The sequence below is a fragment of the Ctenopharyngodon idella genome, chromosome 24, assembly GCF_019924925.1.
Source record: "Ctenopharyngodon idella isolate HZGC_01 chromosome 24, HZGC01, whole genome shotgun sequence".
NCBI classification, from domain to species: domain Eukaryota; kingdom Metazoa; phylum Chordata; class Actinopteri; order Cypriniformes; family Xenocyprididae; genus Ctenopharyngodon; species Ctenopharyngodon idella.
Window position 1 is genome coordinate 28,897,400 of NC_067243.1, and position 19,163 is coordinate 28,916,562.

A 19,163-nucleotide genomic window follows, 5' to 3' on the forward strand; every position below is an offset into this window, starting at 1 on the left:
TGACGCCAATCCACACTCATCACCACTGCCACATAAAAGACACGCCAGTTCACTCAGTCACTGTCCGGTCTCGTTGACACTAACCTGTGTTTACTTACCTCTTGGACTCCCTTGCTATCGACTTACCTGTCTCCAGCGTCCTCCGTGATTCCCAGTGTCTCCTCGTCTCCTGTGCTTCTCCGGTGTGTCTTCGTTCCCACGTCTCCTGGTATCCACGCTCCCTAAAGAAACATTCAGACAAGTATCAGTGCCAGCTCATCTGCTCAGCGATCCATTCATCTGCATTCTCTTACCTGCATTCTGATCACGCTCTGCATTACCTTCAATAAACCTGTTAACCCGTATCTGTGTCTCCGTCCCCTTCTGTATGTAACAAATGTCTGCACAAAAAGAAATTCCATCCTATCTACATGTTATGGATCTTATTTTGAACAATTCATAAGTGCTTGTTTTTTGTTTTGTTTTTTGTTTGTTTTTGACCTCGTAACTTTTTAATCAAAATATCTGGATTGAGTGAAATGAATGAGTAAACCTCTCTCTGGTGATATATGCAGGACTTTTACATTTTGCTATTTCTGTTGCACATTGTGTCGTTAATTTTATATCATTATTTATGACTTCCTGATGGCTACCGCCTGCGGGAAGGGTGAGGGCGGACCCCAATCGACTGTCCAGATAAAAACTCTGCAAGAGAGCTCAGTTATCGCAAGCATCCTGGGTTTCCTAACCAAGGCATCTATCTCTACAATACGACATCAGCATCAGTGTGGACCGCAGTGCTACTACAACATCTCATTGATTAAAAGTCGAATGAACATTGTCTGGTTGTTATATGGCCCACCAAAATCAACTTTCCTGATTGTCTGAGCCTGACACTTCTTCGACTCACACTTTGCGGACAAACGATCAGATCTAAGGACTCACTCACAGGAGATTCAAGAAAGTTTATATCAAAGACAAAGTTTATACTTTATACTTATACTTTGAATTGTTATTAAATACATTAAGTTATTTTGCTTAATTTGGTGTTTGTGGCTTTTCTGGATCAGGGGATTGAAGTGACCGTCAGTCATTTTCGTTTTATTTATTATTTTTATTTTATTTACAATAATTGTTACATCCTCCTACCCCTAGACAAACTGGGAGGATCGTAACATCAGTGATGCATCAAAGTCATCAGCATATACACCATAGTGAAAATGTCTCTTTAAGAACAGCGTACATTTACTGCTAAATTGTAATATATTTGCATATTCATTGCCCAGTATATTATTATGGAAATGAATGGAATCATTTGCAGATTTAGTTTAGATGTTTTATTGTTAATCACTGTTAATTCTGCAATAAGCCTCATTTTTCATCATGATCATAGTCAGTACAAATATTGCAATCATAACTGATATTTATGTTTATTTCTCTGTTTTCCACATACATCACATGTCTCATATTTAATCTCAATCATCTCCACTTACACTATTGTCTCTTAAAAAGTTGAAAATGATGCTGAAACTATATGGTCATCATTTTTGAATAATTGTTTCAGTTTATTTCACTCTTTGTTTATTAGGTCATCATAGATTTAATATGTAGTAATATTAGGATATCTTTGATGGATTTTCACAGGCTTAGACTGAATGTTTGAGTCTGGGACAAGAGTGTAAAAAATCTAAGATATAAGATAAAAACACATTTGCAAAGCAGTAAAATCTAATGATGAAGGCGTGATAAAAGGTTTCCAAGATGGTTTCTGGATTCTGCTCCATGTTGACATGATCGAATCCCATAATATCTGCAGATCTCTTATTGTACCAAAGGTTTTCTGTTGGATTCAGATCTGTGATCTTGAAGGCCACTGAAGAACATTGAACTGATTGTCAAGATCACAAAACCAGCTTGAGACGACTTCTGCTTTGACACATCATCTCACAAATACATGCAGGTCATTTGCATTTCTATTGAATTTGTGACTTTTATCTGAAAATGTCTTTTGTCAGTCTGTTTACAAAATGAAAAGAGAAATAAATCTTCAAAATCCCATTCAGTTCAAGTTTATTTATAGTGATTTAACAACACATATAAAGCAACTTTACAGAAAATGCTTGTTTCAATATTACAATTTAGTCAGAGATTAGTGTGTCAAAATAATGTCCATATGACAGTGATGAATATATATATATATATATCACTGTCACTGTCATTTTAATAGACAAATACTTGAGAATCTATGAATGGATCATTATTACAGTGATTATTATGTTTCTAGCATGTTATATGTTTGGCACCGGTTCTTTTACACCTTAAAGATGGAGTGTGTAGTTTTTCATTTTTTGAACAACCATGTAGGAAGACACATCATGACCATATTCCAGGATGACAATGTCAAGATTCAGCAGGGTTAAAATTGTGAAAGAATGGTTCAGAGAGCACGAAGAATCATTTTCACACATGAATCGGCACCTCTGAGTCCAGATCTTAATTTTTAAATTAAATTAGATTAAATTTCATTGAAAGCCTTTTGGAAGTGCTGGAGGAGACTTTACAGAGTGCAGGACTCTTGCATTGTCAATACAAGGTCTTGACCAAAAATTGATGCACCTCTTGATGGAAATAACATCACAACATTTATTTCCATCAAGAGGTGCATCATTTTTTGTATCATTCAGCACTCTGTAAAGTCCCAAAGACTTTCAATGAAATTAAGGTCAGTGCCAATTCATGTGTGAAAATGATTCCAACTTTTTTTTTGGCTGGGCAGTGTATAATATATATGAGGTTAGTTAATGTCACACTCAGTTGAGAAATGAATGTGTTCGTGATTCAGCAGCAATAACAACTTGTGCTCATAATGATTACAGTATAAGGTATCTGAGGTAGAATCAGGGAAGCAAAAGGAGAAGAATTAGCATAGCTGCTGTTCATAGCATTTCAGGCAGAAGATGATCATGTGACGATCATAACATTTCATCAGATACAGTATAATTGTAGTAAGTTCATGAGAAGCGTTGTGTAAATGCTTGCATAAAGAGATGTGTCTTTAATCTGAAACAGAGAGAGTGTTTCTGAGCCTCAAACATTATCAGGAAGATTTTTCCTGAGCCAAAATGTGAAAAAGCTCCTCCTTTATTAGACTTTGATATTCGTGGTTGTATCAAAAGTCCAGAGTTTTGTGACCTGAAAGAGCGTGATGGATTGAAGCATGATAGAAGATCGGTTAAACACACAGGAACTAAACGGTTTAGTGGTTTACAGGTAAGAAGCAGTATTTTATCATTTGTAGTTGAAAATATAGCCCTAAGCGGCAATCATCAGGGTCCAAGCACCAATGTCCATGTGGATGATTAACAATCCAAATGAAATGGATCTTATGATGAGGTTTTTACTGAAAAGTTTTTTTTTTCCCTCTTGCTGTATACTTTATTTCTTGTGTTCTCCATTCCTTGACTCCTGGATTCAGCACTCGGTTGAGAATGTCTTTGTGTGGTCAGTTTCATACTCCGGTTTGACTGAACTTACTCCAGACTGTGGGTTTGGAACCAGCATACCTTGGGTAAGCAAGGTTGGGTTAATCAGGGTATATTTGACGGTAAGTTAACCTTGTTTTCTGGAACAGACTCCTGGAGTAAAAGAGACCCACAGTAGCTTTGCTTGGAGAGAGACTGAGGATATTTCCTCCACACAGATCTGTGTCCGGGGCCCAAAGAGTTGTTTGCCACGCTAGTTGTTTGTAGGGGGGTGGACGCCATTTTGTTTTGTGAGTATGACTTTGTTCTTCTGTCATTGCTGTGTCTCCGCCACGGCCGCCTAGGTATTCAGTATCTCTCCACTTCATCGGCTCTCCGGCTACGAGGTGGACCCCACCATTTCTCCCGAGGTTGAGCTTGTAAACAAACAAACGTAACGTCACATTTACCTCAGAACAAACATATTCAGTAACCATAAACTCGTTAGTCAGCTAGAAAAATTAACTCTAGAGAGGAGCATTTAGCTAAATATATGCACCATATTACATAGTAATTATAATTTTTAATGTTCTCAATAGCCTATGTAATGCATTTTTTAATAAATCCGTCAAGTTGACAGCTACCATTTAAATGTTTATAAAAAAAAAGAATTAGAGTAGAAATAATTTTAAAGTTAGTAGGCCTATTATAACTTATTATTATAAAAATTCCCTTAAGTGTAATTTAAGTTTGTATACAAATCAGTTCATGTTAACCATTACCAACTGATTCCCATGTATATTATACAGCATTAGTTGAGAGATTTTTTATTTCTTGAGAAAATTTGCCATGTACTGTACCTGATATACAGTATATCTAAAATAACTTATATCGAATCGAATTGCAAGCTTGTGAAAATGTGAAAATCTGCCTGCATTGACACCGTTGTATGCGAACTGAACTGAGCTGGACGATGACATCACTGTTTTCTCCAGTGCTGATATATAGATAAATTAACTAAATTAATAACTATTGCTGGACAATGACACAATTTTCTTTAACAGCTGCTGTGCAGCCAAAATTACTTACCAGTTATGGTTCAGTTTTGTTGGATTGCTGTTCTCTGGTTGATGATATTCCTGTGGATTTATTAAAGACTGCCTGTTTCCCTTCGTGTTCGTGTGTGTTAACAACACAGCACTGTGACACACATACACACTGCCATATTTTTATTAGTGTTACACGCCCTTGCTGAAGTTGTGTTTAAAAGATTGATGGTGTTGTGCTGTTTTTTCATCCTGCCACATTTAATCAGTTTCACATGATCAAGAGTGCAGTTATACTGAATATCAGCACGGCTGTGATTCTACCATAGACATGAAGAGCAGCACGACTGTGAATGTCATATTACTTTTATATAACACTTCTATAAGCAAGAACTTTCTAACTTACCTTTCAGACTAAATCTGATTAGTTAATATGCATATTTCCCACAACCACTGGAGAAAGAAACCGCTTCTTTAAATCCTGGAGTGAGAGAAAACACATTAAAAACAACTGCTATTTCTGCTTCACTCCACATCGATATACATTCAGAGTCCAATAGTTTTACTGACAGGGTTAAAAGAAAGGCTTTACATCACCAAAGCACAGTAACAGTAAATATACAGAGTCAGACATACACATTTACACATCATTCTCTACAGGACACAACTGAATGATTCCTGCTGTATCAGTAGTCAATGATCTTGCTGCTCAACATTCAAACACTTGTCTATTGTTTGCTGTAGCAGTGCAGTGTACTTTCAGAAACCCTCCACCTCCCCCAGCTCCACCTGTCCAGATCTGCTATGGGGTGATTCATGTTTGCTCGTACAGCAGCAGCATGTTGTGTGTGTTTTGGCAGTGGAAAGTTCTGTACTCTACAGCAGATATAATCAACAGCAGCAGACCAAACACATTAACATTGTCATATTCATTACCACGACAAACTCTCCAAGAATTGTCATGTCAGAAATCTAGTTCAGCCATGAAACTGAAGATGGCACAGGCTTCGATCGGTCCTTTACATGCAGTCTGTAAGCAATCACATCAATACCAAATGACTCAGGCTGATTGGTCTCTGCTGATCCTGCAGCCAATGAGATCCCTTGCTCAACATTTAATAGTCTGGTTCAGTGTTTGCTGTAGGCTAGTCCTGCAGCGCTATAAGAGTTCCTCAGAAATTCAGACACTTAAGATAAGTCAACAATGTTTTACCATTCCAGATACAATGTTACAAACAAAATGCAAATGTTTTATTAAAGTTGTAATCTATTAAATGCAACTATCAAATCATCTAATACCATTAAATTTGAAGTGTCTTCATAATATGTTATTTTATTAAATTATAGGGCTTGTTTTGGGGTCCCTGATAATATATCCATCAGGAAATGTGGATAAACAGAAAAGGCTGCACCCACTTCAGCCCCTCATTTCATTGAACAGACGTGTCGTATATAGATCCGGTGTGAAGTCCAAAAACGTTTTATGTTTCCTGAGGGCGACACCATGCCATAGAGGAATAAAGCAACAATTCTATAATTGAGTTAACTTCAGCAAAACTTGTATGTGATGTTGTATTTTCAGTGGTTTAATCGGGAACAATTACTGGGACACCATAGGAAGATTTATTGTTTCCCCTTTAAGCATTTGCGCTCATGCTGTATGTCGACGGGGAAGCAGAGGTCGTTTTGCTGTTTCACATTTATCCTGTATTTGCTTTACTGTCTATTTATATCATAATCGCTGTATTTATGATGTTAGAACATTGTTAAGGGTTTCTGTCATAATGTGCATCAGTGATTAGTGAATTTTCCTTTAAAGTGCTGCTTTTAACCATTGAATTTTAGCATCTCATTTGTACATGAGTAGGCCTTCTGATGTGTGTATACTGATCTTACCTCACAGTTTATGATTATTAATTATTGATGATTATTAATGATTAATAAATCGGTTGACGAGCATAGTTCCTGCATGTGTGCTGGGTCGGGACTATCCTCGTTCATGTCCGTGGCATGTACAGCAGAGACAGCCTGTCCAACAGCATTAAGTTCTTGTTATCAGGGACGACGTGAACCGACAGGCTTTAGATGGGAGTCTCAATTGTTCTGTTGGCACAGATGCAATCACTCGACCTGGGTAACATCAGAGTGTTATAATTTAGCAGAGGGAATTGTTTTAAGTTATAAAGCATAACTTTAATTTACCAATTATGTTTGCAAAAAGAGTATTAAAGAATATTACAAAACATGCAGTAGAAGACTAATAATGCAAACAAATGTTTTGACATAAAAAGACTTAAATACAAACACGTTTCTCTCTTTGCTGTGGAAGTTCAGTATAAGAGGAAATGTCAGGCATCTTAGGGGGGCACTGCAGTATTGATCTGGTGAAGGAGGAGGCCATCGAGTAAAAAAGGTTGAGAAACACTACACTAGTGTCATCACATCGACACAACGTCAAAGTGAGTGACAGATAGAGAACTCAGTTATGTAACAGACACGCCATCTAGTGATGAAGCATGGAAGTGCAATTAAAGTGACGGACTTTCCTGCAGTTCGATTACATTGTAGTGGAAAGTTTTGCAGTGCCAAGCACCACTAACATTTATATAATATAAAGATGATGTTACATGCTTAGTACATCAAAATAAATAAATAATGTTTCTGAAAGGTTTAATAAAACATTGTGTTGTTTGTGATCCTCCATCAGCAGCTGCAGTATCTCTCAGCTGTATCAGTGCATCACTGTGACGTCTGACTGACCGAGGTTTTTGTACCACTCTTTATCACTGTGTGAACACCCTAGTGCTGCCTGGATAGTGGAAACTCTGACAGTAATAATCTCCTGTATCTTCAGTCTGGACTCCACTGATGGTCAGAGTGAAATCACTGCCAGATCCACTGCCACTGAATCTAGATGGAGTTCCTGTATAACGGCTTGTTGCTGCATATATGAGGAGTTTAGGAGCTTCTCCAGGTTTCTGTAAGTACCAGTATAAACGATTACTACTATACACTGCACTGCTGGTTTTACAGTTTATTCTGACTTCTTGTCCTGGTTGAACTGCTGTTATTGATGGACTCTGAGTTACAGTGTACTGTCCTCTACACTCTGAGAGAAAGAACAAGAAAAAAATATATATATTATTTAAAATTATAAACATTTAATATTTCAAGAGAATAATTGTAGAGCTGCGTTACACAAACCTTGAGCAAACAGTGTGAGAGTCCAGATGAAGAAGGTGATTTTGTTCATTGTTGTTCTTTTGTCTTGTGTGATGATGAAGATTGTGTTCTGTTCTGCTCTCAGTCATGAAGTGTTAAACTCACAGCACTATAAACACTCTCAGAGCACTGAAGCATGTGTGACAATGCAAAGTGACTCTCTCTATTTAAATCATTATCCTGAAGACTGTAGATCAGTCACAAAAGACATTTTCCAACAACTTCCTCGTGTTGTGAAACATGTCAAACAATTATACACAAATTTCTGAAGTCTATTGACAGAATCATGTATTTTATTGATTTGGTCATTATTAATATTTTGTAAGGTCACTGAACACTTTCTATCATTCATTCTACACTGTTCTGGGCTCATTATTAGTTGATGTAATAAACTGCAGCAGCTCTTTGGTTTAATTGTGTTTCTGAATGACACAATATCAGTGTTCAGGGTGGAAGATTTCTCAGTTCTCTGGTACTGAACAACATCCATGAGCTCCAGCAGCATTAAAACACACTGTGCTCTTCTACTGTGTGGAACTGCAGTGTCAGTAATGGAGCGTCTAACAGTTCAGTTCAACAGCCTTTACTGAGATACTGCAGCTGACTGAATGTGTCGTCATGTTACAGTTCATAACAAACTCAGTTCAACTGTCAGACTGATCAGGGATGGCATCAAAGTCATCAGTGTATTTAAACACCATAGTGAAGATGCCTCTTTAAGAACAGTGTACATTTACTGCTAAATTGTATTTGCATGTACAAGAACAAGATTATTATTCATTGCCCAGTATATTATTATGGAAATGAATGGAATCATTTGCAGATTTAGTTTAGATGTTTTATTGTTAATCACTGTTAATTCTGCAATAAGCCTCATTTTTCATCATGATCATAATCAGTACAAATATTGCAATCATAACTGATATTTATGTTTATTTCTCTTTGTTTTCCACATACATCACATGTCTCATATCTAATCTCAATCATCTCCACTGACACTATTGTCTCTTAAACAGTTGGAAATGATGCTGAAACTATATGATCATCATTTTTGAATATTTGTTTCAGTTTATTTCACTCTTTGTTTATTAGGTCATCATAGATTTAAAATGTAGTAATATTAGGATATCTTTGATGGATTTTCACAGGCTTAGACTGAACGTTTGAGTCTGGGACAAGAGTGTAAAAATCTAAGATATAAGATAAAAACACATTGGCAAAGCAGTAAAATCTAATGATGAAGGCGTGATAAAAGGTTTCCAAGATGGTTTCTGGATTCTGCTCCATGTTGACATGATTGAATCCCATAATATCTGCAGATCTCTTATTGTACCAAAGGTTTTCTGCTGGATTCAGATCTGTGATCTTGAAGGCCACATTGAAGAACATTGAACTGATTGTCAAGATCACAAAACCAGCTTGAGACGACTTCTGCTTTGACACATCATCTCACAAATACATGCAGGTCATTTGCATTTCTATTGAATTAGTGACTTTTAACTGAAAATGTCTTTTGTCAGTCTGTTTACAAAATGAAAAGAGAAATAAATCTTCAAAATCCCATTCAGTTCAAGTTTATTTATAGTGCTTTTAACAACACATATAAAGCAACTTTATTGTTTCAATATTACAATTTAGTCAGAGATTAGTGTGTCAAAATAATGTCCATATGACAGTGATGAATATATATATATATATATATATATATATATATATATATATATATATATAATCACTGTCACTGTCATTTTAATAGACAAATACTTGAGAATCTATGAATGGATCATTATTACAGTGATTATTATGTTTCTAGCATGTTATATGTTTGGCACCGGTTCTTTTAAACCTTAAAGATGGAGTGTGTAGCTTTTCATTTTTTGAACAACCATGTAGGAAGACACATCATGACCATATTCCAGGATGACAATGTCAAGATTCAGCAGGGTTAAAATTGTGAAAGAATGGTTCAGAGAGCATGAAGAATCATTTTCACACATGAATCGGCACCTCTGAGTCCAGATCTTAATTTCATTGAAAGCCTTTTGGAAGTGCTGGAGGAGACTTTACAGAGTGCAGGACTCTTGCATTGTCAATACAAGGTCTTGACCAAAAATTGATGCACCTCTTGATGGAAATAACATCACAACATTTATTTCCTTCAAGAGGTGCATCATTTTTTTGTATCATTCAGCACTCTGTAAAGTCCCAAAGACTTTCAATGAAATTAAGGTCAGTGCCAATTCATGTGTGAAAATGATTCCAACTTTTTTTTTGGCTGGGCAGTGTATAATATATATGAGGTTAGTTAATGTCACACTCAGTTGAGAAATTAATGTGTTCGTGATTCAGCAGCAATAACAACTTGTGCTCATAATGATTACAGTATAAGGTATCTGAGGTAGAAACAGGGAAGCAAAAGGAGAAGAATTAGCATAGCTGCTGTTCATAGCATTTCAGGCAGAAGATGATCATGTGACGATCATAACATTTCATCAGATACAGTATAATTGTAGTAAGTTTATGAGAAGCGTTGTGTGAATGCTTGGATAAAGAGATGTGTCTTTAATCTGAAACAGAGAGAGTGTTTCTGAGCCTCAAACATTATCAGGAAGATTTTTTTCCTGAGCCAAAATGTGAAAAAGCTCATGTGTCATTAATTATCCTTGTTTTCTGGTGTACTTCAGTTCCTTTCAACAATGTTTTGATCTGCCTGCATTGACACAGTTGTATGCGAACTGAACTGTGTTAACAAGTGTTAACATCACAGCGCTGTGACACACATACACACTGCCATATTGTTATTAGTGTTACACGCCCTTGATGATGTTGTGTTTAAAATATTGAAGGTGTTGTGCTGTTTTTTCATCCTATCACATTTAATCAGTTTCACATGATCAAGAGTGCAGTTATACTGAATATCAGCACGGCTGTGATTCTACCATAGACATGAAGAGCAGCACGACTGTGAATGTCATATTACTTTTATATAACACTTCTATAAGCAAGAACTTTCTAACTTACCTTTCAGACTAAATCTGATTAGTTAGTATGCATATTTCCCACAACCACTGGAGAAAGAAACCGCTTCTTTCAATCCTGGAGTGAGAGAAAACACATTAAAAACAACTGCTATTTCTGCTTCACTCCACATCGCTCTCATACTGTGATCTGAAACACAAACAATAAAACGTCCCAGTGCTGCCATAATTCATATCATTAAAATTAGTAATAAAATAAATGACTACATATACATTTATATTTACTCTATTAATTTTAAAAGTCTTTAGAAACTTTGCTGAACATTGTCATTGTGTTGTTTGTGATCCTCCATCAGCAGCTGCAGTATCTCTCAGCTGTATCAGTGCATCACTGTGACGTCTGACTGACCGAGGTTTTTGTACCACTCTTTATCACTGTGTGAACACAGCTTTACTGTTTAAGAATACATATTAATGACACTGAAGCATGTGTGACAATGCAAAGAAGTGGGCAGGATTTACAACAGACAAACTAATATACACTAGAGTTACAGAATGATCATTTCCATTCTCACTAATGTTATTTTTAGTTAGTTCAGTAGTTTTATTTTTACTCTGACTACTGAGACACTGATGATGTGCAGATCTACATCCATCTCACATAGGAGGGGACGTTCTCGTGACCTTGCGCACCGTTCCCTAAAAGTTTTCTAAATGTGACGGAAATCCTGAACCTTCACATTAGAGATGTTTGTAAAACATCCTCTTTTGGTTATAAAAGTGCTGCAGTTCAAGTTTCTTTATATGACTTTAGAGGGACGTTCCATATTGGTTATTCTATGGTCACATAAGATCGTTACAAAGAGGACATTTGGGACATTAACAGAACGTTCCCATACGGTTCTCTGTTAGTCAGATGGGGACGTTTCATTCAGGACCGTGCTGCTCCTGAACCTTTTTTGAAACGTCGTTTAAGAAGCACCCATTTCACCTATAGGTGAATTGAAAATTTGAAAATTTCTCATAAAAATAATAAAAAATAAATTACATTCAAATAGTAAATCCTTACTATCTGTAATTTCCCTATATTTGTGGACCACTGGATACCTGATGTTTCTTTAAACCAATTAAAAAAGTCCTGGGTGGCATTTACGCCCCAATGGACACAGTCACTTCCACATTTTTCCTCAGGCAGCCTATTTACATCGGTGCGGCATCGGAAGTCATTGTTTTTAATATTAATATTATGTAAAGTAGTTTTATCGCACCATAATCCATTGCTACATTCTCCTGTACAGTAGGTGGAGCTATGCACCTGATAAGTCATGATTGCAATCCACCAAAAAACTAAAAGACGAAGAAGAAGAAGAAGATGATGAAGAAGAAGGAAGTCTTTGTTCCTTATGCAGAGCTTTCAAAATGACAGAGGAGCAGATGACTTTACAGCTTAAAACATATATGAATTCAATATGTAACCCAATTTAATTATCTTCACATATTGTTTTAAAGGATTCCTAGCCGGCTCTTGTGTTGCATCTCTATTGAGACATCACAGTATTCAGAACGTGGCATCAATGCAGTTCCTCCTGTACATAGCTGCACTAAAATGGAGCAGAGCTGGCACAAACCTTGAGTAGATTGAGATCTGGGGAATTTGGAGGCCAAATCAACACCTCAAACTCATTGTTGACAGGGTCAGCATGGGCACCCTGACTGGTCTGCAGCTATGCAGCCCCATACGTGTGTATTCTGACACCTTTCTGTCAGAACCAGCATTAACTTCTTGAGCGATTTGAGCTACAGAAGCTCGCCTGTTGGATCAGACCACACAGGCCAGCCTTCGCTCCCCACGTGCATCAATGAGCCTTGGCCCCCCATGACCCTGTTGCCGGTTCACCACTGTTCCTTCCTTGAACCACTTTTGATAGATACTGACCACTGCAGACCGGGAACACCCCACAAGAGCTGCAGTTTTGGAGATGCTCTGACCAGGTCTTCTAGCCATCACAATTTGGCCCTTGTCAAACTTGCTCAAATCCTTACGCTTGCTTCTAACACATCAACTTTAAGGACAAAATGTTCACTTGCTGCCTAATATAACAGGTGCCGTGATGAAGAGATGATCAGTGTTATTCACTTCACCTGTCAGTGTGTGTGTGTGTTCCACAATTAATGTAGCAAAATTCAACGTGGATTTGAAAATGCATTCTGAAAATGCCTGTCAATCATTGTGTCAAGGAGAAGAATCAGGAGAACGGTTCGAGCGCATCTTTTAATGTTCTTTTAAAAGAAAAGAACAGAAGATGTAATATTACTTTGATTAGTGTTTTAAGAACATTCCCCTGACACATTACAACGAATAACGAACATAGCCAAAGTGATGCTGTAAGGGATCGCTGTCAAGGTGAATTATTGACAGTGAATGTCATCACCGAGGTAATAATGCACACATGCATGTTATAGCTACATGTATTTGTGTTTATTTATTTTATTTAAGAAAAAAAAAAAAAAACGATAGGCTTTGTTCACACTCTGCTGTTTAAAACTGCATGAACCATCCATTCAAGACACAACTAACAAAGTCTGTACCACTGATTGTTCGCTATAAGAACTCAAGAACTCCAGAGTTCAGAAAATTGAATTATTTTTGTCCAAACTATCCAATGTTAGAGCTCTGGAGCGCTGAAAAGTGTGAGGCTCAAAAATAAGTGTCATTTTGAACTCATTCATAGAGTTATTTTTATTAAAAATATATGTTGACAATGATTAAAAACTTCAGTGCCCTCCAAAGGCACCATTTTAGGTATATAAAGGGATGGATTGTGGTGGTCGCTCATCCAATACTACAATGATATAAATCATTTAATGAATAATGCCTATTTTTCTACTCTTTAAACCAATAAATAAAAGTGTTTAAGGTACAGTAGCACCAACTATATTACTGTAACTCTATAACTGTATAACTCTACCCAAAAATAACTCTGATGTTTAAACCCTCTTTCACACACTAGAAATCACCCCACCCAGACTGTCTCTAATGCTCCTAAAATTCACTCTGGTGATGTTTAAATTTCTCTCTTCTCTATTTTAGAAACATTTTGGACAGCTACACAGAGTAGGGTCATTCTTCTGGGTCACAGCAACGAATTACATAGGCCTATTTATTTATCTTTTTAATTTTTTTTTTCGTTTACTTCTCAGCTGCTAATGTTTTTCAACACTGTACAAAAGCTTTTGCATTATCATGCCTCAAATCTCCAGTTCCAGCACATCCCAAAGGCGCTCTACTGGACTGAGATCTGTGACTGTGGAGCTCATTTGAGTTTAGTGAACTCATTGTCATGTTCAAGAACCCAGTTTGGGATGATTTGAGCTTTGTGACATGGTGTGTTATCCTGCTGGAAGTAGCCATCAGAAGATGGTATAATGTGGTCATAAAGGGATGGACATGGTCATCAACAACACTCAGGTAGGCTGTGGTGTTTGAATGATGCTCAATTGGTACTAAAGGCCCAAACTGTGTCAAGAAATATCCTCCACACCATCACACCACCAGCACCTGTTCACATCAGAGCAAAGTGCAGATGTGAAAGATGTGTTAAGACATCACCAGAGTTATTTTTGGGAACAAAAATTATTATTATTATTATTATTATAAATAACACTCAGCATCCAGATGGACTACACATCGTTTTATTAATATAATTGATGCATAAGCAATAATCAGAATGATAAAAAGAGAAAAACATACAACCATAATGATAGAGCAAGCAATAATCTCAAACAGCTTGTCTAAAATTATTTCTATGAGTTAAGGAACTTGTTGTAATAAAGCACCGCTCACTCACTCACAATAAGGTGCACGAGCGCCAGGCACGTTCTCTACGAGTCGTCCTAACCATACATTTATTTATGCTTCTAATAACATACTGGTTCTATCGCTGACGGACACGCATAATCGTCAGGGACACTGACATTTCTCTGTTCTTGCTCTACTTCATCTGCCTGTAAATGCCTCACTCTTTAGCTCTGTTTCCGCCATGTTTTCAACACCTGGCCCCGCCTTGACGCAATGATTGACAGGGCGGGGCGGAGACGTGATCGTCTTGGAATGCATTTTCAAATCCACATTGAATTTCGCTACATTCATTGTGGGACATTTAATGAAAATGCAATCGCAAGTGTCTTAACTGTGAGTGTAAATGCAATTAAGAAAAATGTAAGCTCTAGCATAAGTTCTGCCAGGAAGACTCAATGTTACGTCACCTATTGATTAATGATTTAACCAATCATTATCTTACACTTGGAGTATAAAAGATTGCTGACACATGTTTGAGTCTGCAGATGCTGACGCCAACCTTCACTTCCGGCGCGGGCTATAGCTCGTTTAAAATCCAGACTGATTTTATCCTTATCTATTAAATTCTGATGAAGTTTTATCTAAAACTTAAGCTCCAGTGAACCGCAATGTTCCTCTCATGTTGTATGTACAGGCTATTTTGTGATTATCTAATTAATCACAGAAAATGTTAGTTCGATTTACTACTTTAATGAAAAAACGATAATTTTAGCTGAAGCATTGTCTGTTTTCTTGCAGCTTTTTAGACTTAAAATGTCTTAAATTTTACAATATTGCTGCTTTCTGTCTAAACAAAAGGAAACTTATACTTAAATGGTTCCTGCAATAATGTGTTAAATTACCCATATATAAATATTCATTTAAAATATAAAAAATAAATGTCATAAAAACCATTAAATTAAACTTTCTCATGCATGTCAACACATTGTTACAACACTAATTTTATGTTTTAAAGGAAATTATAAGCAAACTGTTTGTGTTTCTTGAAAATTATTGCTTCAATTAATTTTTTACCAGATAGAACCTTATAATTCCAAGCGAAAAGTGTTTTTTTTTTTTTTAGAATTAGAATTAGAAGGTTCTATCTGCATTTGACCCGTTCCAAAAATCCCCATTTACAAATTTGAGAGGATTTTGATATTGTACATTTAGAATACATTTACTGTCCCTGTCATTTTCATGTTTAAAAGAAACTTGTTCCCCATATAGTTTTTGCTATATGGAATGCAAAAACTTTGAAGCTCAATATCTTAAAACTGCTCAGAACGCAGACAGAACCTTATAATTCCAAGGGGATGAAGTGTCCATGGCCACCTTGTTATCATTCTCTTAAAGGGTTAGTTCACCCAAAAATGAAAATTCTGTCATTAATTACTCACCCTCGTGCCGTTTTACACCCGTAAGATCTTCGTTGATCTTCGGAACACAAATTAAGACATTTTTGTTGAAATCCGATGGCTCAGTGAGGCCTATATAGGGAGCAATGACATTTCCTCTTTCAAGATCCATAAAGGTACTAAAAACATATTAAATCAGTTCATGTAACTACAGTAGTTCAATATTAATATTACAAAGCGACGAGAATATTTTTGGTGCACCAAAAAACAAAATAACAACTTATTTAGTGATGGCCGATTTTCAAAACACTGCTTCAGGAAGATTCGGAGCGTAATGAATCAGCGTGTCAGTCATACACGCGATGGGCCCGGTCAATCTCGATGTCACGGCCTTTCAGTGAAGAGATCCACCTGGAAAGATTAGCTCTGAGGAAGCCAGCTGCATCGGAGCCCTCCGCCCCCTCAGGCAGAGCCACCAGTCGTACATTATTTCTCCTGCTCCTGTCTTCAGTGTCCGTCATTTTTGGTGAGTTGGTGAGTTTGTGACTGTCCTCCTATCCTCATGTGCAGCAGCCTGAACAGAATCGACCCGGTCACGTCTCTGTTTTTCCGTGTTGGCTAGCTTTTCAACTTCTGCTTTTTGTTCTTTAACAGAATCGTTGGTTGTTTGTATATCCAAATGTAGATCACGGAGTGCTAGGATCAGTGCAGAGTCTATCACTTCTCTTACTGTCGAAGCCACAACCGAATAGAGAGTACTTTGTTGCTCTTTGAGCGTTAGCTTGATACCGTTAGCAATAGCAGTGTTGAGATCCTCTCTGGAGATGGTGGAATCTTTGAATTTTTTCTTTATTGGCAATTGTTCAATCTCTCTTTTTCGATTGTCCTTGACTGCTGGTGTACTCATAGTGGGCTAGAAAAAGAGTGGTTCAGAATTTACTGACAGGATTATACAATATCTGACAAAGTGAGACAAGCGAAGGACTGTGAGTGCATTGCTGCTGAAGGGTCACGTGTGTCACGAATGTGGCTCCCTCGGCCCTTCCTCCGGACCACCGGAGAGAGCCATCACCGGAATACTGATCAGTTCTCATTCGGACTACGTTTCCCATGGGCCCTCATTCCTGGGACTGATTGCACACACACCTGCACCGCATCACACTCACACTATTTAAGACACACACACACACTCACACATCGCGAAGTCGTGATTTGCCTTGGTGATCATTTCTGAGCGTTTTTCTGTGGACTGTTTACCTGTTATCGATTGGACTGTTTATTCCCTGCGACCCTTTGCTGCCGACCCTGATCTTTGCCTGTTTCCTGGAATGTGATTGTTTTGCTGCCTGCCCTGATCCTTGCCTGTACCCTGATTCTGTTTGTCTGCCGCCTGCCTCGACCATTGCCTGTTACTGTTTATGCCTCTGCCTTTGCCCTGTCTACTCTGTAAGTACTTTTAATAAACTAGCTGCAAATGGATCCACATTCTGTCGACCCATCATTACAGAAGACTTCGCCACACAGTGATCCAGCAGCCCTCATGCAGATTTCATCTGAATTAACTGCCCAGGCCAACCAGCTGGCGGTGCATCAACATCAACTCAACCGCTTAACTTCCCTTACTGAAGAGCTTGTGAAGACGCTTCAAGGCCTCCGATTCAGTCCTGCCGAAACCGCCACGCCGCCGCCCGCTGCTCCCGCCAATCCAGGCTTCGCGGCCTCTCCTGCAGTCAATCCTCGCCTAGCGCTCCCAGAAAAGTTCGACGGCACTCCAGCCAGATGTAAGGGGTTCCTTCTCCAATGTTCCCTGTTCATCAACCAGCAACCGTCCCTGTACCCCACCGAATCCAGTCGGATATCGTTTGTGTGTTCCTTGCTCACCGGCAAAGCACTGGATTGGGCCACCGCGGTGTGGAGGGATGACAACCCCGTGTTTTCCACTTTTCAAGATTTCTTGCGAAACTTTAAAGAAGTCTTTGAACATCCCGAAGGAGGCAGAAGCGCTGGCGATCAGTTACTTTCTCTCAGCCAAGGTAAACAAACAGCAGCCGAGTACGCGCTGATATTTCGTACTCTGGCCGCTCAAACGAACTGGGTTGAGGACACTCTAAAGCTGTTGTTCCGAAGGGGCCTAACACTGGAACTGCAGGCCGAACTCGCATGCCGGGATGAGGGAAGTTCGCTCAACGCTTTCATTGAACTTGCCATTCACATTGACAACCTGCTACGAACCCGACACCCCGTCCGGCAATCCTCCTCAGCCAGTCCCGCTCTGGAACCCATGCAACTTGGCTATACCCCACTACTTCCCGAAGAGAGAGAAAGGAGACGACAACGACACCTGTGTCTCTACTGCGGCCAGGCTGGCCATGTCAAGATCAATTGCCCCGTACGACCTCAGTCTTCCAATTCCAAAGCGGTGAGTTCTCCTCATCACTCTAACTACTCTTCCAACTGCTTCAAAATCCCAATTCAAATTACCGTTCATGGCAAAAATCTATCCACTCACGCCCTACTGGATTCTGGAGCCGCTGGGAATTTCATGTCAGATTCATTCATCAAAGATCATAACATCCCTCTAACAGACTGTAATTTCCTGTTAACAGTGGAGGCGCTAGATGGGAAGCCCATCGGTGGAGGCAGAGTAGTCCATATCACCGCCGAGCTCGCTTTGCAAGTAGGAGCTCTTCACCATGAACAAATCCGCTTCTATGTTATTCACTCACCCAACAACTCAGTGATCCTTGGTCTACCGTGGCTCAGAACCCATAACCCTCACGTTTCCTGGAAAGATGGCCAGATTGTGCAATGGGACGCTAACTGCCATAAAGGTTGCTTGAAACAAATCACCCCTCTGCCAGTTCAAACTGCTTCACTCCACGATTCTGACACCGGAAAACTTAACATACCCGAAGTATACGCTGATCTGGCTGTGGCATTCAGTAAAAACAAATCCACTGAGCTACCTCCTCATCGTCCCGGTGACTGTGCCATCGACCTGCTGCCTGGTACCACACCTCCCAAGGGCAGGATCTTCCCCCTGTCACAACCCGAGTCGGCAGCAATGAAAACCTACATTGAGGAGGAACTAGCCAAAGGGTTTATCCGCCCGTCCACATCACCAGCAGCATCAGGGTTCTTCTTCGTGAAGAAAAAAGATGGCGGGTTAAGGCCCTGTATTGATTACCGTGGATTAAATGACATCACCGTCAAGTTCCGGTACCCCTTGCCTTTGGTTCCTCCAGCCCTTGAACAAATCAGACAAGCCGCATACTTCACCA

At 38.7% G+C, this 19,163-nt stretch overlaps 1 long non-coding RNA gene and 1 gene segment (V, D, J or C); both read left to right on the forward strand.

Annotated features, from left to right (window-relative positions):
- Nucleotides 1-7,509, forward strand: part of LOC127506941 (uncharacterized) — a 34,987-nt gene extending 27,478 nt beyond the window's left edge. The window contains exon 2 of the long non-coding RNA XR_007928174.1: nucleotides 7,461-7,509. This is a non-coding gene — a long non-coding RNA (uncharacterized LOC127506941). The remainder of the gene's footprint in view (nucleotides 1-7,460) is intronic.
- The window catches only part of LOC127506794 (Ig kappa chain V-III region MOPC 63-like), a 135,239-nt gene that overhangs the window by 73,470 nt on the left and 42,606 nt on the right, over nucleotides 1-19,163 (forward strand).